Here is a 15,831-nt window from a genome sequence, read left to right on the forward strand (position 1 = left end):
ATGTAGCTACCTTACCTATGTGTGTGTAAAGAATGCTGATATGAAAAACAACCAGTAGTCAATGTGCAAGCTGCCAATTGAATGGTGATTTAAGCTACTGTATTGGGTTTATGTATTTGTAAATCTGACTCTGAAAGAGTCAGTGCCTCACCAGCCACGAACCTCACCGCACGTTACTGTTCCAGGTAATCCCAAATAGGACTCTGTCGCTTTCCCCCGACTTTTGCCGCAAAGAAACCAGGTGAGGGGCGTGTACTAAAAGTGGTACGACGGAAGATAGACTAAAAGGCTATGTATGAAATAAATTGACATCTATGAAATACATTGACAAAGACGAAAACTAAGGACATTTTCTCTATAATTCTATTTTATTTTAATTCGTTTTTTAAAGACACAATACAGTTTCAGTTAGTTATCGTTTTTTTATAAAGCTTCGTTTTTATTTTGATTTCAGTTAACGAAAAAAAAAATCACACCTCGTTTTTGTTTTTTCGTTAGTTTTCGTTAACTATAATAACCTTGGTTCAGATGTACACATTAGTGTACACCTGGTCTAGTGTCACACTGCCTTATGTTGCACAGGTCACGTTTGGATGGAATGTAGGGAGCAGAGATCTGAGATTAGCTCGGTTAAAATCTCCTGCTACAATGAAGGCGCTGTCTGGGTGTGTGGCCAGTCTTTTACTTATGTAGACATGTAGCTGTGCTAATGCTAGTTTAGCATTAGCGTCCGGAGGGATGTACACAGCACAGATGAAAACAATGCCAAACTCCCTCGGTAAGTAGAAGGGCCTGCACTTCAGAAGCATAAGTCCCAGTTCGGGGCAGCAATACTTTTCGACAATGCTTGCGTTTGTGCACCAGCAGTTATTTAAGAATACACACAGACCGCCACCGGACTTCTTACCCGAGTCAGCTGTTCTGTCGGCCCGGTAGACGGTGCGGCCTGCTAGCTGGATAGATGCGTCTGGTGTGGTGCTGTCTAACCGTGTCTCCGTGAAAATCATGCAGCAGCAGCTTGTCAACGTCCTCTGTGCTGTGAGTCGTAGTCTGATCTCATCCAGTTTATTTCTTATTGAGCGGACATTGGCGAGGAAGATTGAAGGAAGCGGTGGTTTGGATGGGTTAGCCTTTAGCCCAGCTCGTACACCGGCCCGCTTGCCTCGCTTCTGCTTCCGCTCACAGCGTCTCCTCTGCCGCCCCGTTGAGGCAGAGGTTTCCCTGGGTAAACTGTGGATCTTCTGGGGCGGAATGGATATCTCGCTTGACAGTCGATGTAACTCACGATTTATGTCTAGGAGCTCGGCACGGCTGTAATGTTGTGCCAGTGCAGGGCACATGAGTGCTAACAAACAAACTATTATTAAAACTATTATCAAACAAAATCCTTTAGCTGGGACAGCTGTGTATGCGTCACCATGGCAACCCAACTAAACAATTTCACTAAAACTAAATTAAAACTATAACTAAACAATTACTAACAAAAACCTATAAGTCTGCGTGTGTACGCGCCGCCATGGTATACAGGTGTATAATTTTCAGGAAGAACCCTGAATAAATGACAAATGTCTTGATCCCGACATGAGTTTTACACACAGCCTTCCGATTTGGAATCAGATTCGCTACCTTTGCACCACGAGGTACACAGAGCAACCAAGAGAGATGAACTTATCATCAACTGCAAGCCATCCCTTCAAAGGTTCAACTTTGGAGATGCCGGGGATTGAACCCGGGACCTCATACATGCGAAGCATGCGCTCTCCCACTGAGCTACATCCCCATGGAAAATGGCTGAAGAAAGCATCGTGGATCGCTAAACTTTTTATTCATATTCCTGGAGGTAGACAGCAGAGCGCTACAGGTCACTAAGTGGTGGGAAGCCAGATCTAAATTCTCATGGGAAACCAGACAACTCTTTTGCTCAAGTAACAAATGCCTTGCTGCCTAACCCCTCTTCTGTCTTTCAACTCGACTGCAAATATGGCTTTTTTCTCTGCTTTTTATATTGCTTTCCTGCATGAGAGTTGAAAGAACAGGTACAAACTCACAGTGGAAGCCAAAAACACTTCCAAAAGATGCCGTGACCCGGATTCGCTGCGGCCACAACGCAGAGTACTAACCTCTATACGATCACAGCCAACCACAGGCTTTGAGCTCCTCTGCTGCCAGTAAAAATCCTCTCTCAGAGTGTGTGCTCTGTGACCTGGTATTGACACCGGCTCCTTTGATGACTCCTCGGCTGCAGTATCCGCTCCGCAAACGAGATGCTGAAGGGTGGGAAAAGCTTCTGAAGAGGGACACAGTCCACATAGTTGAGTGCCACAGTCTTAAGCCACTTGAAAGGAGTCCAACAGATTAAGAACAGGCCAGGCAGCTGGAAACAGACAGTAGGTTTGTTATGGGGCTCGTGGGAAGGAGCATACGCTGACGGGAACCTAAAACTGCTTCCCATACCGGGAGTCGAACCCGGGAAGCCTGGGTGAAAACCAGGAATCCTAACCGCTAGACCATATGGGAAGAGACAAAAGCAAGGTTGCTTGGGGAGAAGGTAATTCGCGTGGGGATTTATGCTCGACCACCAGTAGCACGTCGGCTGTCCAGGACTTACTACGCCGTGACGAGAGACCACATCAAGGCCCATCGAAGTCGGCAGCAAATGTACTGCCCAGGGAAAGGACAGAGGGCCACAGCAGAGCGTACAGATCTTCCCAGCATATGGTCAAAACGTGCCCTGCAGGGAAGGGGTGGCACAGGCAGACAGTCAGCGTGTTTCCCGACACAGGGCCACAACAGTTTGCCGGGCTTAACGCCAACGATCCAGCCGTGTGCAAAAGATGCCGTGACCCGGATTCGAACCGGGGTTGCTGCGGCCACAACGCAGAGTACTAACCTCTATACGATCACGGCCAACCACAGGCCTTGAGCTCCTCTGCTGCCAGTAAAAATCCTCTCTCAGAGTGTGTGCTCTGTGACCTGGTATTGACACCGGCTCCTCTGATGACTCCTCGGCTGCAGTATCCGCTCCGCAAACGAGATGCTGAAGGATGGGAAAAGCTTCTGAAGAGGGACACAGTCCACATAGTTGAGTGCCACAGTCTTAAGCCACTTGAAAGGAGTCCAACAGATTAAGAACAGGCCAGGCAGCTGGAAGCAGAGTAGGTTTGTTATGGGCCCTCCAGGGGGGGCACGATGTCACAGACGGAGAAAAAAAAAACGACCGCCGACCTGTCACTGGTTAGTGAAAGCTCCCTCAGTGGCGAAATGCAAGGGGCTGGACTGACCCAAACAAATCAAATACTGTTTTGCTCCTGATCCACCAATCAAAACGGAGTTTTATCATTTGAACGCGAGTTGCGCCTACGCTTCCGAGTATTAAAAAAAAAACGCAGGCATTGGTAAGCAGTCACCCTGAGACGACACTCTGCAGAGTTTGTGCAATGTCTCTTGTTTCCTCTATCATTCAGATATTCATTGCTTTATAAACAGTCTTTTTAAAGACTCACTCCTTCCTTAGTAATACCTTACTGCACTTGCAGTAGGTCTATTTGTAGCCTATTCTAAGGAGTCATTTGCTCCACAATCTTTAAAAAAAGCTCGTAGCCCCGAGAGCTAGCCCTCTAGCTAGCTACCTTCTTCCAACTGCAGCTAGCCCTTTTCTCCATAACACCTACCTTTACAGTTTTTGATCATCCACCATGTTGCAACAAATAAAACACCAGCACTTGAATACTATTTTGTGCTGTCCTTGTCTACATTGTGTACAGTTCGTTTGGTTAGGAACCATTGCCTAGCACAGCCTTATCCATTATTCGTGTGCAACTCGTTCACAGCCACACATACAAACACACTCACAAGAACACGACGTTGAAATTAGAACTGTATTAACTTCACACACACTGTATCAGCAAACAAACACAACTATGGAAACAACTATAAGTTTCTGATTCGTAAAAGTCAGAAAGAGAAGCCTGTGGACTTTAAACATAAACGTGATGGCCTCCAGCAACAACAAACCACCATCTCCATGCAGTCTGGAGGCATCTTAGGTAGTTGCTCATATAATTGCTAAGCTTGGCAAACCCCATACAATTGCCGAAACACTGATTTTGCCGGCCGCGTAAGACGTGTAGAATAATGATAGGAGAGCGTGATAGGAGAGCGTGCAAACTCATGTCAAATGACACTGTATCACGCTGAATATCAGAAATCAGTTTAAGTCCTATTTCAAAGAGGACTACCGTTCATTCGCCTGAGTTCGGGATCCATTTCTCTGCTCAGCAGACGAGCTACGTCATTCTGGGTAGCAATGATCAGCTTTGCGACATAGCCTTAAAAATGCCCCTCCTTTTCGTGTCGACATATTTGTGCGAGGCAGGCTTTTCAAGACTGACTGCGCTCAAAACTAAATACCGCAACCGCGCACAGATTGAGTATGACCTGAGGATATGTTTGTCAAACATTGACCCAAGATTTGAGGACCTTTGCAGGGCAAAGCAGGCTCATGTCTAACATTGACAGACCTGTAGGATTTTTTTTGTAAAGATCACAAGAGGCCCATAATAATAACAGTATCCTAATGATAGTAATAATAACACTTATAATAATTATAATAATAATACAATAATAATAATAATAATTGGTCGATAATCATTAATTATAATAATAATAACATAATGATGGTGATAATAATGAATTGCCTACTAATAGGCCTACTATTACTGATAATAATAATAACAATAATAATATTAATAATAATAAAAAAATAGTAATAATAATTGTCTGTATGGGCCTAACAATAACAATAGCCTAACCTTGACATGTCAGGGCTATCAATAACAATATGCTATCTATCTATCTATCTATCTATCTATCTATCTATCTATCTATCTATCTATCTGGGGGATGGATGGGCCCCAACTACCCCTAACCAGCTTTGGGGGGGCCCAGCTTGCAAAAGTTTGAGAACCCCTGGCCTAGACCAAAGCACTAGCCTTGACCCACACACAGAGGATGTGTGTGTGTGTGTGTGTGTGTGGTGTGACCAGTTACAAATGCAGTGCAGTGTAAATCAGAGTGGGTAATGCTTCAGACTCTTTATTGATAGAATAGAAGATGATGGTAGAAACAATAATTAACAGCATTTTACTGTAGAACCAGTCAGACAGCCAATGGAGAGAGGGCACCTACTGTGGATCTGTAAACCAGAAAGCTACTGTTAACCGCTGAGGTACAGCTTTTCATTTTACGGCATCATCCTCATCCAGGTTACTTCACTAACAGCATCTAAATTGGACATCATTCAGGGCAGTGTCATCTCCCCCGCCCTGTCGACCCTCCACCCTGGTCTTAATGCCACAGATTCCCCTAGAGCAATGACCACTCCACCCCACCCAGCCACCCCAGGACATGCCATGACCAGACAGAACCCTTCCATTGGTGCAGCGGAACTTGATGTTGTTGGCAGCGGTGTCATCTACTCCTCTTCCCTGTGGACGTTCCACACGGAGATTGAAGGACTGAAGATATCCAGAGCCACAATTCTGGTAAGTGGTCCAACTCCCCCATCTTTAAAATACACAAGACATTATTTAATTAAATGATACTTGATCATAAGATGATAGCCTCAAATGATATTGACTACAGATTATGAATTTACCCTCCCACGGATGAACTTATGCGGTGCTGGTGGTGGTTACGGTGTCCTGTGTGTCGACACATGAGTCGGATCCCATTGAGTGCAGTGTCATCTCCCCAGCCTTGTCGCCCTTCCACCTTAAGGAGCAACCAAACAACCAAAATGGCAATGTTGGAAGCAGTCGAGAGGGGTAACATGATATTATCACGAATGTGCAGGTCTTCCAGCCTCCGACATTGTTTTTTTCTCTTAACAAAACCGTTGGGATTTTGAACGTCAAACTGTATGTTGGCTGGAATTCCAAGCCATTTTGTTTGTTTCCCAGTTACAGAGACAGGACTGTGTACAAACACCAGCGTTGTTTTGAGCCTACAAACAGAACGGACCACTAGAGAACCATCGGGAGCTGACACTAACACTTTCCCAAGTAGGTGATCAACCCAACCACAACCACCTGCTAGTCCTTTTAGTTGCCTCTGATAACTCCTTTCACACAACTAAGTTCAGCATACTTTAACTTGTCAAAAGCTTTGTCAGTCTTGTGCTGAAATCTATTAACTCTATCACACTTCAAATAATACAATTATACTTTAAATCATACAGTAATGAACTAAACATCATAAACATTTGTCTTACCTACATAAGTTTATAATTGTTGGGTTCAGTACACAATTACAATGTTTTTTAATGTGTAATTTGTTTTATTTTTTATTTTTGTTTTTGATTTAGTCTCCCCCATAAAAGGGCAACAAAGCACTCACCCTAATACTGAAGCCAAAAGCCCGATAAGAGTGGGGACACATCTCCATTCTACCCCAGCTGCCCCAGGGACCTCCATTAGAGACAGAGATATCGCTTCCCTCTGAGGGAAAGGCCAAGGGAAGGATCAGCAGAAGAGTAAAGATGAGTTTCATCCTTCTTCAACAAGCAAAAGATGAACCTGGGAAGGACACAATTTGCCAGGACAACACCACTTAAATTTGATTTTAAATTTCACAACAGGTTGCATTAATAGTCCTCACTTTGCAAGTGTTATGGTAACAGACATAATGCAAAGAGACAAAAAGGAGATTAAAGTTTGTGTGTTGCATGCAATTAAAATAAGTATTAACTTCTACCTAAATGTTTTGTATCCCGTTTGATCATTATACATGAGTCATTGATTGATTGTGTATTTACAATTTACATGAATGACAAAAAACAGGTACGTGAAAACATGTCAGACATTGTAGTAGAGTTTAATTATTTGAGATCAAATGTCCATATGATTACAGCTATGATTACAGCTTGTGTATTCTTGGAAAGAGCAGAAAAAGATCTGAAAAGCAGGCAGAGGCCTTGGGTTGCGGTTTACCTGCAGCAGAAAAAGTCCTCTGAGATCCTCTGGATGCTGTGATGAAGATGACGAGCAGCAGTAGTCCTTTTATATCCCTTTGGGAAGATAGTCAAAGTCAATATTTCAAAGATTGTTTTTCATGTTTACAGGGAAGACATTTGGTTCAGTAAGAATGATCAACACTGACTTCTGAATAAGAGTGTTTGCATATTATTAAAAAGATTAAAAACGACATTTGACACTGATGCCAGACAGTTGGACCTCGTCAAGTGTGAAAAGACAAACAATGGATGGATTAGTGGAATATAAAATCCATGACCTCACGCTATGTACCTGCCAAACTACATATCTTCACATGAATGCCACAAAGATGAAAAGCAGTTGTGAAAAAGTGGCCACTCCGAACCTAGTAAAGTTAGACACATTTAAAATTTAACAAACAACAAAAAGCTTTTAAAAGACTTTACTTAGGTCCTGGCACATTGCACTGGTTCAGAAGAGCATCGCTCCCACTTCCAAACCCTGGCCCTTTTGATGAGCAAGAGTGGGTGTGGACAACAGTAAATATAGTGTATGGCATCTTCACAGCAGTGCTTTGAACTAATAAAACAGATTACAAAAATATGTCAAACAAATGAATAAATAAAACTACTGAACCAACTGTTCCTACTGTCCAGGCCCACAGGTTCAGCTGAACATTAAAGGCCTGCCTTGCACTCATCACTGTCAGTGGCTGTCAGTAGAACAGCTTCCAACCCAACTTAATGGGTTCCACTTGCTCTACACGTATTAAATTAAGTGACAATCCTATATACAGTTCGGAACAACCAGTTGGCTTTAAAGAATGAAATCACGTTGTGCATTATACCTAACAATTTCTACAAGTTAGATCACCGATTCATATCAGCGTCCTTGTAGTCAGTAGGATGAGACTACATTAAACTGGGAAGTTTTCATAAATGGACCAGACCAACCATCATTTCCTTTAGCTCTCAGTAGGCTTCACTGCGCATAACTAGAGATGGAGCGGCAACTTGAAGACAGTGCATCTCGTCTCACAGACTAAAAACACAAGCCTAGACATCAAAGCACTAGCCTTGACCCACACGCAGAGGATGTGTAGGATGTGGCTTGATAGAGTCCTGCCCCCGCTACATGAGCTTACTTTTCCCCCTGGCAAATCCCTGGGGCTGTGGAGAATAATAGAGCGACACAAGACCAAATATAATTTCATCATCCTAATACAACGTCCTTGTCCTTACATATACAGTATAATGCAAATCTGTGATAATCACTTCCTTATCTTATTGTGCCTCCTGATATCTCTGTAAAACCTGTAATAATACTGATCAATCTCTCATATGGAAACCTCATCTGAAGTACATTCACCCTTCAGATAAGGACCTGTGACGGTAACTCATTTAGAATGGTTGTCTGATCTGGGACATTGTCCCGCAGTATCTGAATGCGTTTTAAAGGAAAACGGTGCAATGTCAATACTTGTGATTAGTAATGCATTAATCACATGGTCAACCTTGATGAAGAAAACCACAATTATATTAATAAACACAGCCCCATGGCAAAATTCTTGTCCCATTACATCAGACACAACTATACAAGAAAGCATGGTGCTATCGATAAGTTAGCTGCCTTTGAGGAGTAAGGCCCTCTTGTTGCTGTGCAACACTCTTCTCTTGAGTAAAAATAACTTCATTTAGGAGTTTGGAGGCTGACCCACAGACTGAAAAATGACAGATGAAACACACCTGATGTTACAATGTTAAAACTGAGTCACTACAAAACCCTAACAAACCAATTAGTTAACCAGGAATAAATGAAGGGGACCAACAACAGCAACAAAAGGGGAATGGAGTTCAAATACAGGGGATGTTGATCGCTGGTTGGTCACAGCTGCTGTTACTTATATGTATGCCAAATGGTTTCAGGGGAACCCCAAGAATTGTTCTTTCATACCAAGCCCCTTCACAGAGTGAAGCTGTGGAAGCCTAACGTATGAATCTTCTCTATCTGCTGTACTGTAATAGTTGAGTCACACCTCTCTATTTGTCTCTCGATCTCTTTCTGTATTTCGCCTCAAATTTGTGAAAATTGACTTTCACCCAACAATTTGGAGGACTGAACTAAAACAAAAGGTCACCGGTTTGATCTTAATATACAACGATACTGTCTGTAGTGGCACCAGTCCTGTGATGATGCAACAGCCTCACAGTGTGTTTGAGTAAGTGTACATTACGTAAACGCCCGTGTGTTTGTGTAGTCATACATGTAACTGAAGATGTATTTGTTTTTTGATCTCTGATCATGAAATTGTACATATAACACCATTGAGATGATAAGACAAACATTTCACACAGACACACCTAGTGGAACACAGATATACACCTTGTTACATTCATTCACTCATCTTTTTCCAAATGTCTTCAAAAGTACAAAAACATCCCTTTTAGTTTGCAGTGAGGTGTTTTTATTCATTCAATAGTGGATGAATGCCCTTGATGCCAAGTTGTTTGAAAGATCACTTCAAGACATAAAACCAAGGAATGCACTTGTTTTATTAATAATAATAATAATAATAATAATAATAATAATAAACTTTATTTGTATAGCACCTTTCATACAAAACAATGCAGCTCAAAGTGCTTAACAGCAAAGAAGCACTACAATGTACAGCATCATGACGCCTCAGTATGTCATTTTGAGGACAGGATTAGTTTTCAAGACAAATAGCCTAGTTTCTACACAACGTCAACGTTATTCATTAATTTGCATATTAAAGGAGTATTGGGAGAAATTGCAAGGGTGAGCATACCATCTAAATCTACGCAATGCCTTCCCATTTAATTGCTCTCATGACGTTTCCATCGAGATTCATGCATCAAGCATAGTTGGGTTGCATTTGGTGTAAATAGTTGCTTATCAGTAAATATAGACTCTCTTTGGGACTTTAGTCTTTAGTCTTTAGACCATGCAAGTCTGTGGGCTACTGTAGCCTATGAAATAGCTTACATTAAGTCGCTACACACAGTACTCCTCTGATAACCTCTTGCTGGTTTTAGGCACATTTTTGGCCTATGTCACTCTTAGTCCAAAATATAGACTTTGCTGGAAGTCACACACACAGAATGGAACTAGTGCTTTGCCCAGTGCCCTACTATGAAGACGCACTCAAAATACAGAGCAAATGCATTTTGTCATGAACTATGCTTTTACTAGCTCTCCCAAATACAATTGCAGATTAAATTGTGTGTGTGTGTGTGTGTGTGTGTATGTGTGTGAACAGGCTCATATTTTGGGCGTGATGTTGCATTGTATCCAGGTGTGGTGAAGTGTCCCTCTCCATCTCCCTCTTTCTATTTGACCAGGGATCATTTTCCTTGCTGTAGAAAGATGATCTGTCACATGAAGGTCATTGTTTAATGTTGTCATGAGACCATGCACCCTTCTCATCTTTTACATAAACCTGTTTACTCGGTTCATCTACGACTGGTCGGAAATGGCTATAAAAGACACAGTTGCTTCTCATTGTCATGACTTATCCAGAAGCTCCGAGAGAACAGAGAACTCTTAGTCGGTGAGCACTTACTCCCATTCTCTGCTTCTTATGTCAACGCTCTCACTAGTCACTCTTTTTCGAGTGCTGATGTTTCATAGTCTGTCTGTCTCTCTCTCTCACTCACTCTCTTCCATAATCTGTTTCATAGTCTGTCTCTCTCTCTCTCTCTCTCTCTCTCTCTCTCTCTGTGTGTGTGTGTATGTGTGTGTGTCCGTGTGCGTGCATATGTGTGTGTATGTGCATATATGTGTGTTTTAGAAATACCCAAATTTGCCATGCGGTTTCTCATCGTCCTCTATGCCGTGTTTGTCCTCAGCTTGGCAACAGGTAAAATTGAAAAAAGGGGGACGGGATGCACTTTGTGTAACAGTAACATTTTGTATTCTAATTTGTGACATTCTGAGAGTCTCCGGACCGTAAAGTAATGTTATATACAGGAATGGATGATAAGCACAAATACTATGTCTATTCTGAGCACTGTTACCTCGATCACTATCATTGCTGAAACACTTCTGAAGGGATCTTACTGCCAATATCATATCACGTGTGTATTAGATTTAGGTCACTGCTAGCAGAGCTCTGCAGACAGCAAATATGGAATTAGCAGTGAGGACAATATTTCTCGTTGCACACTTCATTTCACTATTTCCCACAGGTGTGGTTAATGGAGCTCCTCGCTTAGCAGGTATCGTAAAAAATTTCAGCTCATTTACCCCAAATCACACTGTACTGTGTTTTCTATGCAATATTCTAATGAGAACACTACACAGGATTTTCTATTCAGCTGTTGCCAAGTTAGCTGATTTTAGTGGATCTGTTTTGTTGTGATGGTTCCCATCATGTAGGGCTGTCTAAAATGACAGACACCGTGACTGATGACCTGACCAAAAGTGAAGACGCTACCTCTGACTCTTCAGGTAAGATCTCCTGGTAGCAGGGACCAGATTGTAACCTCCAAGGAAGAAGTGCCTGTGTATCACACTGCAGTCACCAGGGTATGCTATCTTTAGTTCTTCTGTGCTAAGCTTGTTCTTGTCTGTGTGTTGCCAGTGGGGAAGCAGGAGGAAGAAATGGACGACGCCCTTGGTTTTGACGACGAGGCAGCTGAGATGGAAGAAGCTCCTGCAGACACTCCAGGTAGGCTATTGCCAAGCCAAGTGTGTTTGGTGTATTTGGAACACCATTAAATACTTCCTACGCCACAATATAATTAGAGATGGTTGCGAAGATTGAAATAATCTGCACACCCACTAACCACACACTTTATTTTGCTCCTGGCTTATAAGTCTGAATAGTCACTACAAGGTGTGACTGTTTTGCACTGATATCTTCGCAGAGCCTGCTGAGTTTGAAGAGGAAGTGACTGATGCTCCTGCTGAGGATGAACTTGATGAAACTGCAGGTGGGTTTCTTGTGTGTCCAGTTGTGTTGGCAGCATTGCCCTATGGGTCCTCTCCTCAGGAGGGAGCTGTTTCTTGCTATTAATGCTAGACCTTCTGGAAAACTTAGCTCTCAGATTCTATAAAGTGCCTTGAAAGAATACTTATGATTAAAAAGCACTGAATAAATACATAAATGAAGTAAACTTTCATTGCCACGATTGACCACATTTGCTGGGACATGTGGGACAGTTGGGCGGTGTAGAACGTGTCCCACTGTAAAGGATAGTGAAGTTATTATGAACAACATACACAGCACACATATTCAGCACAGTTATCATTGTCATCATCACCGTTTTGGTTAACTACTGTGCATTGGTGCCTGAGCAGAGGAAACTGACTTTGACACAGCTGAGTCTCGCGATGGCGCTGCAGAGACCGTCACTCTGGAGGAGACTTATGCTGACATTGCAGGTCAGTTCCTGTGACCCCTTTTATTCTCCATGACCTTCCGTCCGCTTTTATTCTTGTAAATGATGTAAGGCACCTTTACATCACCCCCTGTTCAAAGCGCACTTTAGAAAAATAAATGCAAAGTAACTGATTAGAGCAATTGTACAGCACAATACACCAGGGCATATGCACCACTGCGATTGGGCCTAGCCGTGGGGATGGTGGCAATGCTACAAATATCCAGCACACACAATTAGCACAGTGTTAAAGTAGCACCATACTGCTAATGTATTTAAAGGTATGATTACATGCTGTGACTGTCTGCCATTGATATGTGTGCAGTGACAGAGTTTGAAGAGGAGCCGGCTAATGTGTCTGCTGAGGAGCCAACTGAAGAAGCATGGAACTAAGGAGATCATGGAATTATTCTGCAAATTCACCTGTGCTTATAGCAAGGCTAAATGTTACCATACATGTACAAAATGTATTCATACATGTACATGTATTCATTTTGGGCCATTATGTGTGCGCTATATCTTAACTGTAGAAAAAGCCAAACTTCTATTGTGTTAAGGGTACTTAACTAGGTAAAAGGGGAACTATTTTGAGTAAATATTAAATATACTAATATACTATGAATATGGATTTTCAATAACACTCTGTATATTTAAAGTAGAGTTTTGAGAACATGTAACACTACAAAAGGGGAACTTTTTAAGGACACTTGAAATATACTATTCATGTAGTTTTTCTCGTCATTGTATGTACACCTACACTTGAATTAAAAAACACTTATGTCTCATTCATATTGCTATGTATTTCACTTTTTTCACAATAAAGGCTCTTCTTCTTCCATAAATATATAGACTATTATATAGTTCAGGGCAGACATTAAGGGCAAGAGTGAGTATAGGTCAGCCGCGGCTAAAGCTCAACCCAGAGGTAAGACTAACTAAAGGATTTATACCAAGTAGCCAATCTTGATGTCACTACACGCCAAACCAACAGCAAGTCACAATGGCTATCCACTACACACCAGCAGGAGCCGACGGAATCTAGGCACTACACCCCAAACCACAAACTACCCAGTACTGCCCCTAGTGCCAGGCGTCACACAGCACACACAAGAAGTAAGGGGCTAAGGATTCCCCTCTAAGACAGCCCCAGCTACGGCTGACCTAAAGGAATGAAAGAAAAAAAAGTAAAACTCGCCAAGACACAAACAAATAAATTGGAGGTGGTTTTACATCTCAAAAGCCAACCACAGTATACGGGCTGTCTCACTGAGTTAGTTAGGAGTTCAGTGTAGCTCAATACAAATGCTTGTCTAATCACAATTAGCTATGGGAAAAACAGTGATTATACTGTATATGGTTCCTCGTAAAAATGCTCAGGTCCCGCATGCAATGTTAAGACGCCATTCCCTGTGTTCCAAATGCATTGTAGGTATGAAAACTGTTCGCCTGTTAGAGACAACACTTCTCCACGATCCTACTGACGTTATACTCCAACAAACAGGTAGGTCCGTAATGTGCTTATTGTTCTCGTTTATCACACTTGCTGCGTGTTCCGCGTGTATCGCATTTAAAACAAGTTCCAAGTTCGGGGCACTGTGAGCTACCGTGTAACATCACATCACGTGAGCCAGGCACAATCAGGTGACTGTCTATACTACTGCTAAGGGCAACCCCTCCCACCTGTCACAAAAGTAAGATACATTTTAAATTTAGCAAACAACAAAAAGCTCTGAAAGACTTAGGTCCTTGCACATTGCACTGGTTCAGAAGAAAATCTCTCCCACTTCCAAACCCTGGCCCTTTTGATGAGCAAAAGGGGTGTGGTTCCCAATTATCTCTTTAGACCCCCCCCCCCAACTACCCCTAACCAGCTTTGGGGGGGCCCAGCTTTGCAAAAGTTTGAGAACCCCTGCTCTATACGATCACGGCCAACCACAGGCTTTGAGCTCCTCAGCTGCCAGTAAAAATCCTCTCTCAGAGTGTGTGCTCTGTGACCTGGTATTGACACCGGCTCCTTTGATGACTCCTCGGCTGCAGTATCCGTTCCGCAAACGAGATGCTGAAGGGTGGGAAAAGCTTCTGAAGAGGGACACAGTCCACATAGTTGAGTGCCACAGTCTTAAGCCACTTGAAAGGAGTCCAACAGATTAAGAACAGACCAGGCAGCTGAAAACAGACAGTAGGTTTGTTATGGGGCTCGTGGGAAGGAGCATACGCTGACGGGAACCTAAAACTGCTTCCCATACCGGGAGTCGAACCCAGGCCGCCTGGGTGAAAACCAGGAATCCTAACTGCTAGACCATATGGGAAGAGACAAAAGCAAGGTTGCTTGGGGAGAAGGTAATTCGCGTGGGGATTTATGCTCGACCACCAGTAGCACGACGGCTGTCCAGGACTTACTACGCCGTGACGACGAGAGACGACATCAAGGCCCACTGAAGTTGGCGGCAAATGTACTGCCCAGGGAAAGGACCGAGGGCCACAGCAGAGCGTACAGATCTTCCCAGCGTATGGTCAAAACGTGCCGCCGAGTCAGCCAGGAGTCGAACCTAGAATCTTCTGATCCGTAGTCAGACGCGTTATCCATTGCGCGGGTGGCACAGGCAGACAGTCAGCGCAGAGTACTAACCTCTATACGATCACGGCCAACCACAGGCTTTGAGCTCCTCAGCTGCCAGTAAAAATCCTCTCTCAGAGTGTGTGCTCTGTGACCTGGTATTGACACCCAAAAAATCACATGGTGTCAAAGCGCTTTAAAGGTGTAAAATTTTCAGGAAGAAGCCTGAATATATCACAAATGCCTGAATCTCAACATGAGTTTTACACACAGCCTTCCGATTTGGAACCTTTGCACCACGAGGTAGACAGAGCAACCAAGAGAGATGAACTTATCATCAACTGCAGGCCATCCCTTCAAAGGTTCAACTTTGGAGATGCCGGGGATTGAACCCGGGACCTCATACATGCAAAGCATGCGCTCTCCCACTGAGCTACATCCCCATGGAAAGCAGCTGAAGAAAGCCTTTTCTAGGACACAACATCGTGGATCGCTAAACTTTTGTTCATAATCTTGGAGGTGGACAGAAGAGCGCTACAGGTCACTAAGTGGTGGGAAGCCATCACTCCAGATCTAAATTCTCATGGGAAACCAGACAACTCCTTTGCTCAAGTAATTGGCTTACAAAAGCAAAATAACTCAGTGAAAGTAGCAAGCATGGAGTGAACTTTCACACTGAAACCTATATTATAAATATTTTGTTGTTTTCCCAGGAACCAGTGCAAACTTAATTTTCAGTTGTACCTCCTGGAAAGCCTGGAAAGCCTGAACTGCGGCAGTGACTAGCAAGCTGTTAGCACTCCTCATTATGCTAGCAGTGACTAGCAAGCTGTTAGCACTCCTCATTATGCTAGCAGTGACTAGCAAGCTGTTAACACTC

General features: G+C 43.1%; 5 non-coding genes across 5 annotated transcripts; all 5 read right to left on the minus strand.

The window, feature by feature from the left end:
* Positions 1-1,708: 1,708 nt before the first annotated feature.
* trnaa-cgc lies at positions 1,709-1,780 on the minus strand. The gene has a single exon. It is a non-coding gene; the product is annotated as a tRNA-Ala (tRNA).
* A 665-nt stretch (positions 1,781-2,445) lies between these two features.
* Positions 2,446-2,517, minus strand: trnae-uuc. The gene has a single exon. It is a non-coding gene; the product is annotated as a tRNA-Glu (tRNA).
* A 318-nt stretch (positions 2,518-2,835) lies between these two features.
* On the minus strand, positions 2,836-2,907 carry trnah-gug. Its single transcript has one exon. It is a non-coding gene; the product is annotated as a tRNA-His (tRNA).
* An 11,724-nt stretch (positions 2,908-14,631) lies between these two features.
* trnae-uuc lies at positions 14,632-14,703 on the minus strand. The gene has a single exon. It is a non-coding gene; the product is annotated as a tRNA-Glu (tRNA).
* Positions 14,704-15,322: 619 nt separating this feature from the next.
* On the minus strand, positions 15,323-15,394 carry trnaa-ugc. Its single transcript has one exon. It is a non-coding gene; the product is annotated as a tRNA-Ala (tRNA).
* Positions 15,395-15,831: the final 437 nt, after the last annotated feature.

The sequence above is a fragment of the Clupea harengus genome, chromosome 15, assembly GCF_900700415.2.
Source record: "Clupea harengus chromosome 15, Ch_v2.0.2, whole genome shotgun sequence".
In the NCBI taxonomy this organism is placed as follows: Eukaryota; Metazoa; Chordata; class Actinopteri; order Clupeiformes; family Clupeidae; genus Clupea; species Clupea harengus.